This window comes from Peromyscus leucopus, chromosome 12, assembly GCF_004664715.2.
Source record: "Peromyscus leucopus breed LL Stock chromosome 12, UCI_PerLeu_2.1, whole genome shotgun sequence".
Classification (NCBI taxonomy): Eukaryota; Metazoa; Chordata; class Mammalia; order Rodentia; family Cricetidae; genus Peromyscus; species Peromyscus leucopus.
The window spans coordinates 3,909,862-3,929,348 of NC_051073.1; the positions used below are offsets into that span (position 1 = coordinate 3,909,862).

At 42.2% G+C, this 19,487-nt stretch overlaps 1 protein-coding gene across 1 annotated transcript in view; it reads right to left on the bottom strand.

Annotated features, from left to right (window-relative positions):
- Dyrk1a (dual specificity tyrosine phosphorylation regulated kinase 1A) overlaps positions 1–19,487 on the bottom strand; it is a 135,571-nt gene that overhangs the window by 84,778 nt on the left and 31,306 nt on the right.

The following is a 19,487-nucleotide window of genomic DNA, read 5'->3' on the forward strand; positions in this document are numbered from 1 at the left end:
AAGAAAATAAACCGTTTATGATCTTGAACAACATGCACAAACCAATACAAATTTTAACTCATTTTTCACAGTGACTTACTAACAAGGCAGAGGTACTAAGAGCTATCTGTAGGAAGGACAACGTGTCAACCTACCAATATTATTTGTAGATTAAATTCAGAGACATTTTTCAATGCAGTTATCCTGCCCATAACTCCTCCCTTGCTCCCCAAGTGGTCCATTTTAACTCTCTAAGAGCCCCTCCTGTCTACTGATCCCACCGGTAATTTTGTGACTGCTGAGACAATTCCACGATGACCAAATCTCACAGCTATCAATGGGGAACACACAGGACAGGGGAGAAGCCAAGACCAACAAGCTGAAGAGTAACTTACAAGGGATACGGTGAAATCCCACGACCATTCCAAGGAAGCAAGATTGCTTTTACTGGCCTACTTCTCAAGGCAGCTAAACCAATTAACTAACTAATTAATTAGTAAGCCTATTGATTCCTAAGATGGGCTTGTTTGCTAACCTTTAAAAATTTTTTTAGCCGGGTGGTAGTAGCAGAGGCAGGCACATTTCTGTGAGTTTGAGGCCAGCCTGGGCTACAGAGTTGAGTTCCAGGAAAGGCATAGAGCTACACAGAGAAACACTGTCTCAAAAAACCAAAAAAAAAAAAAAAGTTTTTTTAAAATGATTTATTTATTGTCTTATTGTATTGGTATTTGTCTGTTTGTTTATCTGTGAGGGTGTTGGGATTCCTTGGAACTGGAGTTACAGGCAGTTGTGAGCTGCCATATGGGTGGTGGGAATTGAACTCAGGCCCTCTGGAAGAGCAGCAGGTGCTCTTAACCACAAAGTTTTTAAAGAAAGTACATGCAAAGAAACAAACCAACAAGCACAGAGATACTGTCAGTCACAGGCACTGCAGACTGTGAGAGAGGAAAGTCAAACACCTGTCTGCTCTAAACCATCCTGGCAAGCTGTCCTCTGGGTGCTGCTGTGCTCCCACGGCCTGCCATTCCCTACACTGGACATAAAGACTCCCCCAGCCACCCCCCTTCATAACCCTTTTCTCCAACATATTGTACGTTCTCAAATCACCATCCAAAGAGTTTACTGTCTGAGAGTAGTCCATTATTCCAGGTAAACTACAAAAAAAAAAATCATCTAGACTGAAACAACTTACATCAATAACTGTAACTCCCAATAGTGCTAATTAGCCCAAATGAACTTATTAGTAGAAATCCAAATAATGCTACAAAATAGTAAGAAAACTGTCAGAATATTTTTAGACAAGTGGGAGATATATATATCTATATTTATATTCTCCATTTATTGTTGCCAAATAATTTGTTTTTCACTTATTTCTCCTACTTTTGAACTCTAAGGTTAAAAGTCCAACTCTGTCCTCCCCACAGCAGCAAAAGGAAACACTTCACTGGATGAGCATCTGCTTGGACAGGTGGTTGAATTTATGAATTAGTTTACATTGCAAACTGCCTATTCTGAAATCACTGCCTATATTCCTGACCTCCTGCCAAAGGACAGCCTTTCCAGGTGAGACAGACACTGCTGCTACCAAGACACACCCCAGCCAAGGGGCACCAGTCCTTGGTTCACAGCAAGGTGAATGGTTAGGTGCATGGCTAGGTAAATGGTTAGGTGCATGGCTAGGTAAATGGTTAGGTGCATGGCTAGGTAAATGGTTAGGTGCATGGCTAGGTACACAGACAGGTGAACGGCTAGGTGTATGATTAGGTACAGATAGGTGCATGCCTAGGTGTATGATTAGGTACAGATAGGTGCATGGCTAGGTGTATGATTAGGTGTATGATTAGGTACAGATAGGTACATGGCTAGGTGAATGGCTAGGTGTATGATTAGGTACACAGACAGGTGCATGCCTAGGTGCATGATTAGGTACACAGATAGGTGCATGGCTAGGTGCATGATTAGGTACACAGATAGGTGCATGGCTAGGTGCATGATTAGGTACACAGATAGGTGCATGCCTAGGTGCATGATTAGGTACACAGATAGGTGCATGCCTAGGTGCATGATTAGGTACAGATAGGTGCATGCCTAGGTGTATGATTAGGTACAGATAGGTGCATGCCTAGGTGTATGATTAGGTACACAGATAGGTGCATGCCTAGGTGTATGATTAGGTACACAGATAGGTGCATGCCTAGGTGTATGATTAGGTACACAGATAGGTGCATGCCTAGGTGTATGATTAGGTACAGATAGGTGCATGGCTAGGTGTATGATTAGGTACACAGATAGGTGCATGCCTAGGTGCATGATTAGGTACAGATAGGTGCATGGCTAGGTGAATGGTTAGGTGCATGATTAGGTACACAGATAGGTGCATGCCTAGGTGCATGATTAGGTACACAGATAGGTGCATGCCTAGGTGTATGATTAGGTACACAGATAGGTGCATGCCTAGGTGTATGATTAGGTACAGATAGGTGCACGGCTAGGTGTATGATTAGGTACAGATAGGTGCATGCCTAGGTGTATGATTAGGTACAGATAGGTGCATGCCTAGGTGTATGATTAGGTACAGATAGGTGCATGGCTAAGGGAATGATTAGGTACACAGACAGGTGCATGCTAGGTGTATGGTGTGGCTAAATGCATGGCTAGGGGAGTAAAGAAACAATAAAAGTAACCATCACAATAGCTGCTTCTAAAGACAACTGAATCAGTGAAATTAAATACTTTTGCTTCATGTAGTTACAGCTGTCAAATTTTCCCCCCTCAGAAATTGCGGGTCTTTGAAATTGTAGCATGCATGGACTACAAGAACAGCAGAGACGGGGCCGTTCAGTCCCTAGCTCTGACTCCATTTACAGCCACTTTAGCCTTCACTTCACAGTGTGCACCGGTAACGCTTACAACGACACTGATGAACTGCGTAGTTTCAACATAAACAGATGACAGTGACACTGCCATCCAAGTCCTTACAAGATTGGATCAAGGGGCTGGAGAGATGGCTCAGAGGTTAAGAACACAGCTGATCTTCCAGGAGACCTGTTCAATCCCCAGCACCCACATGGCAGCTCACAACTATGGTGGTGTTTTATTTGTACTGAAATGTGATTTTAATTCTATGTTAATAAATAAAGTTGCCTGGGGGTCAGAGCTAACAGCAAGTCATAGCAGAAGCTGGGCGGTGGTGGCGCACACCTTTAATCCCGATCACATGACAGGCAGATCTCTGTGTGTTCAAGGATACAGCCAGCATTGAGACACATGCCTTTAATCTCAATACCAACCATAGAAGACCTGGAGGCCTGTATAGACAGGCAGTGACGAGGAGGTCATGTGGTTGGGTTTATAACCAATGAGAAGGCAGAACAAAGTCAATAAAAAGGACAAACAGACAGGAAGTAGGTCTCTTGCGGAGGGAAGTACAGGAGCGGCAGTGAAGGGTAAGGTTTTAGCTCTTAGCTATCACTCTGACCTCTTGGGCTTTCATCTCTGCATTGGCTCTGTGTTTCTTATTTAACAAGACAGTTACATCTACACACAACTGCCTGTAACTCCATCTCCAGTGGATCTGACACTCACACAGACATACCTGCCAGCAAAATACAAATGCCTAAAATAAATACATTATTTAAAAAAAAAAAAAAAAAAAGACTGGACCAAACAAGGTCTCAGCATTCTTTTGGTCATTTCATTTTATCCTGTTAAGTGTAGGAGTTTGGCCTGCAAGTATACAACTGTGCATCATGCACATCCTGGTGCCTGGGAGACCAGAAGGGGGCACAACAAGTTGTGAGCTCCTACCTGGGTGCTGGGAACTGAGCTGGGTCCTCTGCAGGAACAGCTAGTTCTCTTACCTGCTGAGTCAGCGCTCCAGCCCCCAGGACTCTTTATTAGAAGTTGATAAAAACTGAGGTACTAGTTATTCACTACTGATTTAAACATCTAAGGGTAAAAACACAATTTGACACCTTTTAGAAACATCACGCACTAGTCAGTACTCATTTGAAAATTAGCCCTTAGGGAAGGCTAACACGTATCTACAAGTCACAAAACTTGCTCTTGGTTTTCCTATCACCTAACCATCACATACTGAGGAAAAAATCTACCCCCTAAGACTTCCACTGCACACAGGTCCAAACACCAATGGGCTGTTTGCAGTCTCACTTCAGATAGGATGTCCTTTTCAAGAGCCTTAACACACGGACAGTCAGGGGCAGGATGGGGGAGGACAAGGGAATCTGTGGCTGATATGTAAAATGAAATTATAAAATTAAAAAAAAAACATGGACAGTCATTTTTTTTATTTCAGAAAGATACAGATAGTCAATTTGTCCTCTTCCCTAATAAATGAAAGCATTCTCAAGCTGTGGAGGATAACAGTAGACACTAAGGAAAACCATGCACAATCCCTACAGAAGGAACTTCTGGTTCTCACGATCTTTTAGTATTTTTCAGCTCATATTCTGACAATAGCTATTAATATCCTATGATCAATTCAAGAACTCATTTTCAGTGGTTTTCTGAAGCTAAACTTGCAAACTACTCTTTAGTTGTCTGAGAAATCACTGAATAAAATTAACCTACAGTTTATCTTCAGAATGGTAACAGGCTGTGGAGCACATGGTGTGTATTGGGAGGTTCTGAGCTTAGCACCTGGGTGTCAGTCTCTGAACTAGTGAGCAGCAGCACCCATCTGCTGGTGTTTATAAAGGCAACACTGGGCAGCCAAGCATGCACAGCAAGGCTATGACTTCAAGAAGCAGTCAGGCTCTAGTGAGGTCAGATCAAACCAGGGGCCAGCGAACTCAACATCGGGTACAAAGCCTTCGTTGATGCCCCAACAGTTTGTAATGACACCAAGCTAAAAAGTGTCTCTAACTCCAACCACTAAGAAGGAAGCTGCTACAAAAGGCGGACAGATGAGCCAACATGGCGCACAACCTTGCCCAGCACTCAGAGGCACAGGCAGGTGGGTCTCTGAGTCCCACGCCACTGGAACCCCACAACACGGCCTGGTCAGAACAACAAAAGCAGATTTTTAAAACATCATCATGTAAAGAGTTTCAAAAGGTAATTAGGTACCATTTTTATTAAACTTAGAGCACATGCAGTTTTCTGTTGTTCTCTAGTTGTACCTATGTAATCTCTGTCATGTTTTATAACTACTTCATAAATAATTTTAATCTATATGAAAAAATATGATGCACCATGGAATTTAAAGGGACAATTTAGGTGGTTCCAAAGGTGAAAATAAGCAAAGCCAGTTAAGTATAAAACATGTTAAATTTGGAGCGAGAGAGACAGTCAGTGACCAAGTACACTTGCTGTTCTTGCAGAAGGTCTGGGTTCCATTCCCAGCCCCAGAGTGGAGGCTCCCAGCCATCAAACTCCAGTTCCAGAGCTCTGACAACCTCTGCTAACTTTGAAAGGCTCCAAGCAGCACATGGTGCACATACATACATGCAGGCAAAATACTCAAACACCTAAAACAAATAAATATAAAAAGGCAAGATCTAAAATGTTACTCCACGAATTAAGGCTGACTCCCTAACAAACATCCTACAAACGCACGGACACAAGGGATCCAAGTGGCAGAAGAAACCAGCGTCTTCGCCAGGTAACCTGAGAAGTCAGTTTTCAAAATTACACTAGGTAAACGATTCAAAGGGAAACAGAGAACTGTCACTGTTTTGATACTTAACACCGAAGGAAAGATAACCCCATATCTAACTCCCGATAAGAAGATCAAGTGGTGTGACAGGAAAAGCAGCCACACTGACAGGGAAGGACTTCAAGTGAGACCCTGAGAAACAAGAACAGTTTATCAAAACTCCAGAAAACAATCACAGCCCTTGTTTTTAAAGCAAAACCCAAAAGACTGCAGGATGGGCTACCATGCCAACATTATTAATGAAACTACAAGAGAAGGCACGTTTGCTGGCACACACTGCACAACCACCACTCAGCTCACACGTTTAGCGAATGCTCACCTATCAGACAAGGAAGTAGCCTCACTTTCGATTTACAGATGTGGGAAGTAAGGGTCAAGGAAACTAGTGGGTCAAAGGCCCCACTATTAATGAACTCTAGTCATGTGCCAAAGTTCTCCACACCTCACATTGCTTCCCATTCAAGTCATGAAATGGTTGAGAAAATTACAAAAATACAAGCATCTGTCCAAGTGTGACTTTAGACCCTGTTCGGTCTCAAACATGAAAGAAAAGTTCTACGGCAATAAATTAGTACATTTAAAAAAAAAAGTTTAACGTTAAGGAAATGGTATAGCATGAATCTTAAATGTTCTTATTAATAAAATCAAACCCAGAGCCAAGTATTGGGGTGAACACTGGAAGATCAGAGAGACAGAACAAGCCACAGCTACCCTCACCTAGCCAACTTCTCAGCTGGTCCTGTTTCCTCAGACTGGAAGCTTCTGTGTCCTCATCCCAATGGTTCTCAGCTGAACTGCTGCTCAAAAACCTGAAGTTTAACCAGCTAAAAGCTTCTAGTTTCTGGTCCTCACGCCTTATATACTTTTCTGCTTTCTACCATCACTCCCTGGAATTAAAGGCTCGCTTCCTGGGATGAAAGGCATGAGTCACCATGCTTGGCTGTATCCTTGAACACATGGATTTCTGCCTCTGGAATGCTAGGATTAAAGGCGTGTGCTACCACTGCCTATCCTAAGTATCTAGTGGCTTTTCTGTTCTCTGACCCCAGATAAGTTTATTAGGGTACACATATTTTGGGGAACACAATACCACCACAAAATGGGATATTAACTGTCCCCAAACTAGTATTGAAATTTTAATTCAAACATATAACAGACTGCCACATACTCCTATCACCTAATAATAATAATAATAACAACAACAACAACAATAATAATCAGCAAATGAAAAGAAAACGGGTAGGGATAAAAAGCCAATGATGGCACTAGACAACTAAACAATCAACAAGTACTACAAGCGTGGGCCGTGGATTGTTCTATTCCAACAGCACCCTGGAATGAGGAATAGTTGAAGATGAGCAACTGAAGTGTATGTTAAAGAGAAAAGTGTGGGGTTGCCCCAGAAATTGTGGGAACAACAGATTCCTAACCTAAGCACTAGGGAGAAGGTTAAACTATTTTAACAAATCAAAGTTCTAACTCAGTCTCTAGAACCTATTTGGCCCCAAAATTTACATCAGGCACTAAGTATCTGGACACAGCAACACACAAATACAGCAAGGAGGAGGGGAAGGGCCTAGTGTAAACCGTCTACTAAATGCATCATCCCTGAGGACCCTGGTCTACAGAATGAGGGTGGGGAGACCTCAACAGGGTCACTAAGTGCCAAGGAACACTACAGATACCCTGCCATTAACTCCAAATCCATGATCTACCCATAGTACCCGCTCTGCTCACTGCCCTAGGTCTTCTCAGTCCAGGCATCTGCACATTCAGATGGAATTCCCAGGCTATTAATAACGTATTGTTCTCTTTGATTCTGAATTCAGACCACAACTTTTGAGGACCCTAACTGTCATTACCAGAGTGACAGTATATAAAGGAGATGCCAGGAAAGCGCTCTACCATACACACATACACAAGTCCCAGGTGGCTCTCTTCTAGCTCAAATCTCTCCAGAGTTCAAGGCCCACATTTCCAACAGCCCGGTGAACTCAAATTTCACTGCACAAGGTATCTTTTCAACTCACTTAACCTCCATTAATTAATTACCTAATAATTAATTAATTAATCACTATCATATCCATTGTTACACATGAGAAAAAAAGGTCCCCAAAATTAAGTCACCCCAAATCAGACATTAGCATGGTAAAGACATTCAGTTTCATACTCAAAACCACTGCTCTTAGGCCGTGTTAAACTGACTTTACCATTTCCCACCACTTGCCTTACTTGAAAACATGGACGGAGGACAAGGAAGAACGTCATCTCCTGTATTCTCCACCTTGGTTAGTGAATGTCACCACCAGGCCAGTATCTCAAACAAAACTCTTATCACCCAGGCCTCTGTCCTTTACCTTACAGCACATTCAACCCCCTCACTTCTTGGGGTAGATTTCACATCAAGAGTGAGGCCTTTCAAACCGGCCCCTTGTCCATTTCTATCTTGGCCAAAGTCCTCATTCCCATTGGACACATTGCTCATATCTTTTGACCCTACTATAGTCCATTCTCATCGCACAGAAGCCAAGCCTCATCCTTAGAAGCCAATCATGCCATCAATCCATCCTGTCGTGCATAATTACATTGTTCAGAAGGTAGAACTGCTTAAGGCTAGTCTCTATTTAAAATTTAAAAATCTTCCTACCGTTCTCATAAAATGATTTTTAAAGGGTATTAAATATAAAAAGGAAACTAAAATTCACACAAAATTTGACTGTCTACAGCTTGGTGATGCCGTTTCCGCTCCTTTTGTAAAATTTGTGTATCTTTATATCTCGAATTTACTTGCAAGGTTAGCGAATGCCTCAGCAATAAAGAATACATGCTGACTACTTTTGCAGAGGACCTAAGTGTGGTTCCCAGCACCCACTTAGGGAGGCTCACAATCCCTCATATTCAAGTTCCAGGGGATCCGACATCCTCTTCTGGCTTCCACAGGCACCTGGCATACGTGGCATAAACACAATACAGACACAACAAACAAGTAAAAAGTAAATTAAAACTTGACACAATCTATCTGCACTGTTGTCAACAGGTTCACACTGTCCTGCTGAACAGACCTGAGTGAAGGTTAGCAAACACCCCCTTGGCACTACATAGGTGGTTTCCACTTTTTCACTACTATGAAATTTTGAGACTTGGTGCCTGTTTTTTTACTCATCTTCTAGCAAGCATTAAGGGAAAGCAGTGTGAACAGAATACACACAGCTAAGTGGTTTAAACGTCTCCCACTGCCATGCCTACTCACAGACACCACCTACAAATGATGTGCTCCAACTTTCTCTTACCTACTAGATCCCTAAGGGCTTAAAAGACGTGACAGATGGGCTGCAGGTTCTCTGTATTCAAACAAGGTTCAGATAGTTTTATGCAATCTATTGTTGTATTTTTCTCCCTAATCTGAACACCTAGGGTAATCACTTGTATATATATTTCCTAAACAAAGCATTACCTATCAAACAGTAGGCATTTAGAAAGAACGTATTCAAACATAGCCTATAAGCCTTTCTCAAACCCAGTTTCTAAGACAGGCATATGTACTGCCCATCTCTACCCTGATTGCACTGGTTTTTCTAAATAAGATGGTCTGAAAGTACAATAGAGTCACATATGTAATATTTATATAAAGTGTTATATACAATTAATTTACATTGGGGCATGCATGTACACTTAGTTGGCTATATATACTTTTATACACATATAATTATGTGTAAGTTTAACAATCAATTGCTTTTATTTATCTTATTTCTTAAGAAATAGAGAAAAACAAGACCCAGAAATTAACAAAAACGGTGTTGTTGGCCACTTACATTTCTAAAAAGCCATTAGTGAGAGTGCAATTTACTTTCCGTGCTACATTTTTACAGGAAAATGCTACTCTAACAGCACTTTGGAAGCTGCTTCTGCTCAAAGTGCTGACTCCCACTTGGGTCTACAAGGTAACTAAAGCAGCAGGCGACCACCTCACCTCAGCCTTTGTTTTATAGCCGTCTCCTCTGAGTCACCTAATTAGCTCTGCATGTAGACATGTTAATTACTCAGAGTATGAGTCTAAAAACTGGTGATTCCTAACCTATCTCATTCCTTCAAGACGAGAAGGAACAAAAGGAAGAGTAACTGAAGCATCTTACTGGATGCTTTTTACTGTGTTCTGTTCCAGACTTCTCTCCTGAACTCCAAGTCACCCTGGATTCCAAGAAAAACACAGCATCCCAAACCTCCTTTCCCAGAGAAAGCAATTATCCAGGAAGGAAAAGCTATACCCTGGAGAGTAATCAATCGTCTCCAAAGAACCAACTTGTCCTGTCCCCAAATGTGATAGGGACTTCGGATCACCCTACATGATCAGAACTGCAGCAGCAACTATCCACTGAGCCATACTGCCACCAAGACCGCGTAATGATGCGTACTTCCCTACCTCTCTCCAAACCTAACACTCTTTACAGTGGTCCAAAGACAGACTTGGGGTTACTGGCCAGCCCTCTAAATTTCTCTTTCCCGTGTGATGCTGTTTAAAGCTCCTCTCTCTACTCTTGACATCACTCAGTTAGCATGTGCTCTGACAGGTGGTCTTGCTGTGGGGTGTCTTTCTGTATGCTCTGAATATGTGTTGATCCCATTGGCTAATAAATAAAGTTGCATTGGCCTATGGCAGGGCAGGACAGAGACAGGCGGGAAAATCCGAGAGAGAGAGTGAGAGGAGGAAGGAGAGTGGGGGGAGACACCAGCCCACTGCCCAAGGAGCAACAAAACGCCAGCAGACCAATCACCCTACATGAGCAGGCCACATGGCAACATATAGATCAACAGAAATGGGTTGAGTTCAGTTCTAAGAGCTAGCTAACAAGAAGCCTGGCCCAAGGCCATACAGTTTATAAGTAACATAAGCCTCTGTGTTCACTTGGGACTAAGCAGCTGGGTGACACAGGAGGGAGAGATTCATCCTGACTGTGGGTCAGGCAGGACCAGAGAAACTTCTGGCTACATTTGGCATCCAACATGGTAGCAAGAATTTCTACCCAAAACCTGAGAAAGCTTAAAAAAGAGGGGGGAGGGGTCTAAAATGGAGCCAAGAGCAGCTTCCTAGTTGTGTCTCTCAGGCCAGCTGTGATACAGAGATGCCATGGCGTATGGACTTGAGCCACAGTATGGATGTTCACGGCATGTGGGCTTGACCACCAAGGTACACAGAGGTGTCTCCAAGCCATGAAGCATGCTGCATGGCAATTTAGCTTTTGCTAGTACAGACCAAAGAAAGAAAGAAAGAAAAGAAAAGGGGAGGAAAAGGGAGGGGAGGGGAGGGGAGGGGAGGGGAGGGGAGGGGAGGGGAGGGGAGGGGAGGGGAGGGGAGGGGAGGGGAGGGGAGGGAGGGAGGGAGGAAGGAGGGAAGGAAGGAAGGAAGGAAGGAAGGAAGGAAGGAAGGAAGGAAGGAAGGAAGGAAGGAAGGAAGGAAGGAAGGAAGGAAGGTTTCTACGCTACACAGTGCTTGCTGGAGGCATAGACCCATTGCTTCCTGGAGTTGGTGGTAGGCATACTTCTGCCATGTTGGGAAGCTGAGGTGGGCAGAGTCAGAAGCCAAGGCTGCCACATTGGTCCTAGCCATGTAGCTTAGCAGTTTAAAATCTCTCCTGGTCAGAGAAGGATTATAGATTCCCAGTAAGACAGATTCCAATGGAACAACACTCTAAATGGTTTACAGTGTGTGTAAAAATGTACGTAGGCTTGGAAGAGAGAGGAAAAGGAATATATGCAGTTATACAAAGAAACAGTTTTAGAAAATAAAGTCTTTAAAGAGACAGTAAAAGTAATATAAAAGTTAAGCCACATAAAGATGGAAATCACACAGTCTGGATTGTGTCGTCTTTCGGATTTTTAACTGGAGAGAGACATTTAATTGTAGGGGCTACTCAGTTAAACCAATATGGATATTTTAAAGGTACCTTGACTTCAAAAATTGGGTCTAAGGAAACGTTTCTTTAAAAAGAGGTTCTGCTTTTGTTTCCACAAAGGAGGAGACCCTGTGGATTGCTTCCAGGCTAATATGGTTTGATCAACCAAGATGCCCTGAAAGGTCGATACAGACTACTACAGCCAAGATTTAACTATAATTCTTCATTTTCTCAGGATCCCCTAAGATTGCCAGCGCCCCCACTAGCAAGAAGTAGTATGAGCAGCTAAGCCCAAATTCCCCAAAATAACGTTTATAAGTGTTTGTTTTTATTGAAAGGGGATTATAAATGCAATCTCGTTCGAGGCCAGCCTGGGCTACAAAGTGAGTTCCAGGAAAGGCGCAAAGCTACACAGAGAAACCCTGTGTCGAAAAACCAAAAAATAAATAAATAAATAAATGCAATCTCTAAAGAAGAAAAGGGGATAGAGATATGATAGGATAAAAGGGTAGATTATTGAATCTACTTTTAAAGAGCAACAACTTGTTTGAAATGTTTTACATTGCTATGGATTTTGGTTTATTGATACAAATTTAAAGTTAATTTTGTTATACTATATATATGTATTTCTATTTCTGTTTACAGTACATTTATGTAACTCATTTAAAATTGTAATATATAATTAAAAATACAAAATAATTAGTCATTTATGATAATCAAACTTATAATCATGTTAATTAAGTTTTCTAGGTATACATAGGTATATTTCAATTAGGTAGGTAAACTTTAAACACTTCAAAGACCTACAGAATAGGCATTTAAAATGTTTTAAAAACTTAGACTTTTCTGGACAATAAGATACGTCTTCTGCTCCTGGCAGCACCAATTACTTCAAAGAGGATGAAGAGCATCAAAGAAACTCCAAATAGCATTTGCTTTCTTTATGGCAAAAGTTAGTCATTTGGCAAGAACTGCTCTTGCCTGGACTGCTGATAATATGTTATATAAACTGGACATGCAGGACCCGCAGGAAAATGACCACTGGATTTTACCAAAACAAGCCAAATGGTTCTTCAGGTTCCTGCTTCACAGAGGAGACTGCCAGGCATTCTACAGGACACACTCTAGGCCTATAGGCTGAAGATGGATGCCCCAACGTTGCAGAGGAACTTCAGGTGACTGTCCAGGTAGCCAGCTGTCTCTGTCATTTCTAGAATTATAGAAGTTGCTTCTAATGCACTTCCTGTTTACTCAGGTAATATTATATCCTTCTGGGGTCTTTGATGTAGTTGAAGACTAGATAGTTATAATTTTCATTGGTTATGATAAAGAATAAATTAGACATGAAACTTTAGACTCACAAATATAGATAGAATATTTTCTTTAAATACAATTAGACTAGATATTGTAACTGTAATTCTTGCTTGATAACTGTTCTTATATGTAATTTTACTAAAATGTAAACCTTCCTTTTTCATTAGACAGAAAAGGGGAAGTGCTGTGGGATTTCTTTCTGTATGCTGTGAATATGTGTTGCTCCCACTGGCTAATAAATAAAGTTGCATTGACGTATGGCAGGGCAGGATGGAGACAGGCGGGAAAATCCAAGAGAGAGAGTGAGAGGAGGAAGGAGAGTAGGGGGAGACTCCAGCCCACTCCCAAGGAGCAACAAGAAGCCAGCAGACCAGGAACGCCATAGCCATGTAGCAATATATAGATTAATAGAAATGCATTGAGTTAAGTTCTAAGAGCTAGCTAACAAGAAGCCTGACCCAAAGCCATATAGTACATAAGTAATATAAGCCTCCATGTGTTTACTTGGGACCAAGCAGCTGGGGACACGAGTGGGCGAGATCAGCCCTGACAGCAGGGCCGGGCAGGACCAGGCAGGACTGGAGAAACTCCCAGCTAGCTACATGGTCTAGCTTAGTCTAGCTCCTGGGACTCCTGGAGCAGAAGTTCATGCTCTAACATGCCCCTCCAACCTTCCTTACATGGGATTCAAGCCTGTGTTTGCACTTCCAGAACACCTACTAGTGCTCTCTGACAGTCTTATTCTCTTGTCCCCTTCAGTCCTAACCTCGGGGGATTATCTCCCTGACCTCTCTCCTCCATTCGCTTTACACAACTTTCTCACCAAAAGGAATGCTTGAATTGTGTTTCCTGCTTGTTACTTGGTATCAGTCCGGTAAGGGCTGGACTTCCACTTCCCCATCTCACTGTGCCCAAATTCCACATGTGGGAAGTCCACATCTCTATTCTCAGCACTGCCATGTTCACACAGCCTTCCCCAGTCACTGATGACATCTTTACTTCCTGAGTGTGTGGATGTGTTTGGTTTGGAAGACCTCAAACTCACTGTGTAACACAGGCTGGCCTAAAACTTGTAGCAATCTTCCTGCCTCAGCCTCCTGAATGTTGTGATTACAAGTATGTGCTACCAAGTGTGGTTTCTATCAGCTATTTAAAGGCAGGTATACCACGACTCCATCTACTGTAAGCCATTTTAATAAAGACATAAATTTTTACCTGTCAGGGTTGTATTAATGGCTCAGTGGTTAGGGGCAGCTGTTGCAGAGCACCTAAGTTCAGTTCCCAGCCCCCACATGGCAGCTCACAACCACCTCAAACTCCAGTTTCAGAGTACGCAACACTTCTTCTGATCTCCGTGGACTCCTACACACACGTGACACACATACATAATGTAAATAAAATTCTTTAACTGTTGCAAGCTATCCCATTGCCTTTCCATTCTTCTCTCCATGCCCATTTTAACCACTCTGACCAGATCCTTCCTTTACTGGAGGTAGTAACAATGACCTCTAGAATTATGTAGCTCCTGGACCTGGTGGTGTGTCAACACAAGTGGTTCTTCAAACCAAACTTCATGATGCACATCAAAGATTCTGATTCAAGAAAGAAGAAATCATTCAAACTGTTTCTGTGATCCCCAGGACTGGCCCTCCAGCCTCCTGCGCATTAGGCAGACACTCATCCATTGCAGAGCTATGACTGTAACCCCAGCCCTCTTTTTATTTTCTTTAAATTTTCTGTTGGTACAGGGTCTCACTGAGTTGCCAGGAGGACCCTGAAGTCACTCTGCAGCCTGAGAAGACCCTGAACTAGTGATCTTCCTGCTTCAGTCCCCAAAGGGCAGGGTTACATAGTGAATTCTGACACCAGACCCAACTCCAGATTCTTGTGCGCAAAGCTGAGATGGGAGCTACCCTATGACTTTTCCAGGTTCATCACACATGTGGCTGCTACATACATGTATTTTCAGTAACAAATGACTTCCAATCCAGATTTAACCTTCTGTGATTGACAGCTGTCATGTCTCACACATTAGATGTATTTACTTCCTCCTGCACTGAGCCCTTCCCCAAGCTAAACTTTGTTGCTTCTTTACCTAGTATCTATTCATCTTCAAGTCCCACATCCAGTTTTGAATAAGCATTACCTATCAGCGTGGACTCAGCACAGTGTAGTCAGCACAGTGACAGCCACCACTGGGTGAACAGTGCTGCTTGGTCTCCCAGACATCCAGTGAACAGACTGAACACTGAACGACAAGACTGGAATGTGGTTTTGAGGGGAGAGTGGACTGTAAAGCATATGCAGGTGCTATCTGTCTATTTAAAACGAACTATCTACGAACCAGCATGATCTATACAAACACAGTCGCCTCTCCAAAGAGAAGAGCCAAAAACCCTCTCAATTGTCAAAAATCAATTTTTAATTGTTCTCTTCTGACAAAACAAAATCGTATACTTTAAATGAGGTGGTACTGTCATAATCCTAACACATTCATTTATTAATGTCACCAAGTCTATGCTTCAAATCCCACTAGCCTCAACTAACTTAAATATTCAATTTCAGGACCTGGTTCAGTCCTGTAGCACAGGCACTGCTCCCAGGCATGGTACCCTCCACTTGTAAAATGGAGTTCGCTTTCTTGTTTTAAGATGTCCTTCAGTCAAAACTTCAAACACATAGTATGGCTGTCACTCTCTAGTCTCCATATAAAGCCAGCTGATATATAATAGATGAAAAACAGTAAAGTAAGAAAGAAAATGGGGTCTAAGGAAAAAAAAAACTTTCAACAGCATCATAATTATCACTCCCTCTCCTTAAGCAGAAAAAATATTCCTAAAGGCACTGGAAATGTATCCATTTCAAAGAGTAATCCGTGATAAACTATCCTACTAACTCGCAACCCTTAGTCATAAATCATCTCCTGAACTCCTCTGTGCCAATTTAAACTCCAACTGCTTGTATTTCTTGGTTTAGGTTTGTTCTTTCTTTGCTTAAGCTATACAAACTACAAAAGCCTCTCTAGAGACAGACCCCATGCTTCAGCTCCATTTCCAAGTCAACACCAATACTCTCAACCACTCTTCTGAAGTCTCAATTAATTCTGTGCTCAAACCTCATGCTTTATTCTCAATACATGATCTCTGATGTGCACACAGTGCACACAAATACTAAGTAAGTTCACCACACTCAAGGTGTAACACTGACCCACATTTTGTTTATCTGTGTGTATGATTTGTGTGTCTGTATGTATGATTTGTGTGTCTGTGTGTGTGTCTGTGTCTGTGTGTGTGTCTGTGTGTGTGTCTGTGTGTTTGTGTGTCTGTGCACCAGTGATGCTGGAGTCCAAAGGCAGATCTTCACACTAGGTGACACGCAGTGACTGATGAGCCAGGCCACAGCCCCACTGTGTTCTGCCTTCAATCTGCTCCTAGAAACTCATTTCAGCACAGAAAGTAGGGGCTGTTTTATGAAACTGCTGGCCATTCAAAATAAAATTAGAATTTTATTTGTGCTCACCACAAAGAAATTATGGCAAATTATGGTACACTCTATGTTACAAACAACGTGAAATAATTACGTTCTTACAACTGTATGACCTAAAGAAGGAAATAAAACCGTACATGAGAAGGGCTCATACCTAACTTTCCTCTAGTTTTGTTTTTTTCTTTGTTTTCATCGTTTTAAGAAATCTAAGCTACTCAGGTCATCACCAAGCATTTTCTGATTGTTAATCTCAACTTCACAGCTCACAGCAATGCTGTTCAAGAATCAATTGTATTAATTCACATCACTTTTACCTTCACGTTTTCAGTCTTGTCTTCTACTTCCCACTTCCAAATCTACAATTAAGTCACAATGGACCAACACCCTTATCCCTCAAATACCACCTTTTTTGCTCTGAATATTCCGTAAGTCTTTCTTATCCACTTCTGATTGCCAAGACCATTCAAGTACACCACCAGCACTTTTTCCTTCAAAGCGTCCACCACATTCCTAGAGACATGACTGCCTACACATAGAAATCTTCTTTGTTGCTGTTGCTGTTTCAAGACAGGGTTTCTCTGTGTAATGGCCCAAGACGTCCTGAAACTCTCTTTGTAGATCAGGCTGGCCTCAAACTCACAGAGATCCCCTGCCTCTGTGAATGCTGGGAATAAAAGTGTGTGCCACCACACCTAGCTGACATAGAAATTCGGATCCCATGATTACCTAACACCCTTCTCTGAGTTAACTCAGGAAAGGCCTGCTCACTTCACCTTCCAGAAGTTCAGCTTCAGCAACCACAGCTGAACAGAAAGCCATGGTTATTAATCCATTTGCCTCCAAAGCCATCTCCATGGGCTTACTTCGCAGAAACAAGGAAGGGAGTTGTTAATAGTTAAGATGAGCTGACGGGGAACAGAGCAGCTACTACGTCTCAGGTCTGTAACTCATTCTAATACCAACAGCACAAAACCTAGTGTTTTTCTAGAGATTTACTGTCCTATAATTAGCTACTCTATATAAACAACTAGCACTCAGAAAGCTTGGAAATAATTTCTTTTAAGTAGCAACCATCTTTTCTAAAACGTATTTTGGGGGCTGAAAAGATGGTTCAGTAGATAAGGAAATAATGGACTTCTATTAGTTGCCCTCTAACTTCCAGAAAAGTGCTCACTTATACACATGCTGCACACACACGAAGAAATGTAATATATATACACATATATACATATACACTAGCATGTATATGTATATTTGTGTGTTTGTGTGTGTGGTGATATACTAGCGTGTATATGTATATATGTGTGTTTGTGTGTGTGGTGAGAGTACAATTCTCAAACTACAAAAACAAGTGACCTCCTAGACAAAAAGAGCTACAAGAAACCTGACAGCTCAGTGACATTTTACGAAGAGCTTACAAACACCAAACTAAACAAAATCCCTCCAGGTGGGGGTGTTTGTTCCTCTTCTAGCAAGAACTGCTTAGGACACTATTTTCCATGAGGTATCATTTTTAATCACTAACAAATTTACCTACTTAAAGCTTTGATTTCTGTAACTTATTTAAAAGCATACATTTTTGTTAAAAAAATATTTAATGTCCAAGTTGAGGAACCTAAGAGAAAACTCCCTTTCAAATGTGTGAGCCAGCTGAGGGTCACTTTAGTGTGAACACCCTAGTGTTAAGGTCACCTACAGAAAAACTCCACTAGCACTCCTGATGACAATTCTCTCACCACTCTTGGTGCAGGGCACTGAAGATCTCTTTTGTTGTCTTCAGCCTCATGTACCCCAGGATAGCCCTGACCCTATGAGGGGATGATGACCTTTTTTGGATTCTCCTGCCTCTACAGTCCTGAGTGCTGAGATTACAGATGTGTGCCACATCTGGTTTACTCATCACTGGGGATCCACCCCAGGGCTCTGTGAAAGTTAGGCAAGCACACTCCCAAATGAGCTACATCTCCAGCCCTCACACTTTCTTATCATTACACAAAATCACATTTCATTCTCATCTCCATACCTTCTCAATACACAATAGCACAATAGTCCTATTCAATAAAGATTAATTATACAGTAATGCTGAATTATCGGATTTAGAGCTGGGGGGGTTAATTCTGACATTCAAATCAATCCTTTGCTGGACACGGTACTGACCATTTTTAACCCCAGAACTTGGGAGGCAGAGGCAGGTGGATCTCTTTGAGTCAATGCCAGTCTAGTCTATGCAGTGAGTTCTAGGGCAGCCAGGGCTATAAAAAGAGACTGTGTGAATGAATGAATGAATGAATGAATGAATGAATGAATGAATGAATGACTAGAAAGGGGCATGGTAAGGCAGGGAAGACAAACACTGAAAAGGCTTGTGAAATCATTGTTTTAAAAGCAAGATCATCATTTTGACTGAACAGTCAAGCCACTCTGCTTCACTTAAGTATGTATGAACACATGTATAACAGGAACACAAGCCTTCACCAAGATACTACCCAGAAACCTCTAACAGTATGTCCCCCACCTAAGTACAACCAGGCCTGGCACTACTTTGCTTCAGGCACATTCAAAGTGGTATGGCCAAAGACTGACAGCAATGCTTCCAATCAGAGCGGTGGGACCAGGGAGCCGACCCAGCAGAAGGGAAGAAGTGGGAGGGACACAGGGTACACACTTCAACAACCCAACTACATGTGCACCTCCTGACCCCCGAGAAACAACTTCACACAAGAGAAAAGACAAACAGCATCCTAAAGTCAATCCGGTCCTGACACTGTAAACTTTCACTCATCACTCAGTTCCTCAACAAATGTGAATCAAGCACCAGATACAGAATGACATTTCCTGGCATGACAGCCCCACTCCATGGACTTTGGAGAACAAAGTGAAAAATGGGGTGGGGGGGTGGGGGGGGTGGGTTGGGACAGGGATGACACGACACTATGATGTCAAGCCATGCTAAAGACAAGAAACATGAAAAGCACAGACGGAAACAATACAGGAGAGAAACTTTCTAGACTGAGAGAGAGCGTCTACCAAAACTTGGCAGATGAGACCTGAGCTTTCAGTCTTTACAAAGCTTCCCAAGACCAAATCCTCACTCTTGATCCACACACAAGAATTGGTGCTGGGCTGGCCTTTAATCCCAG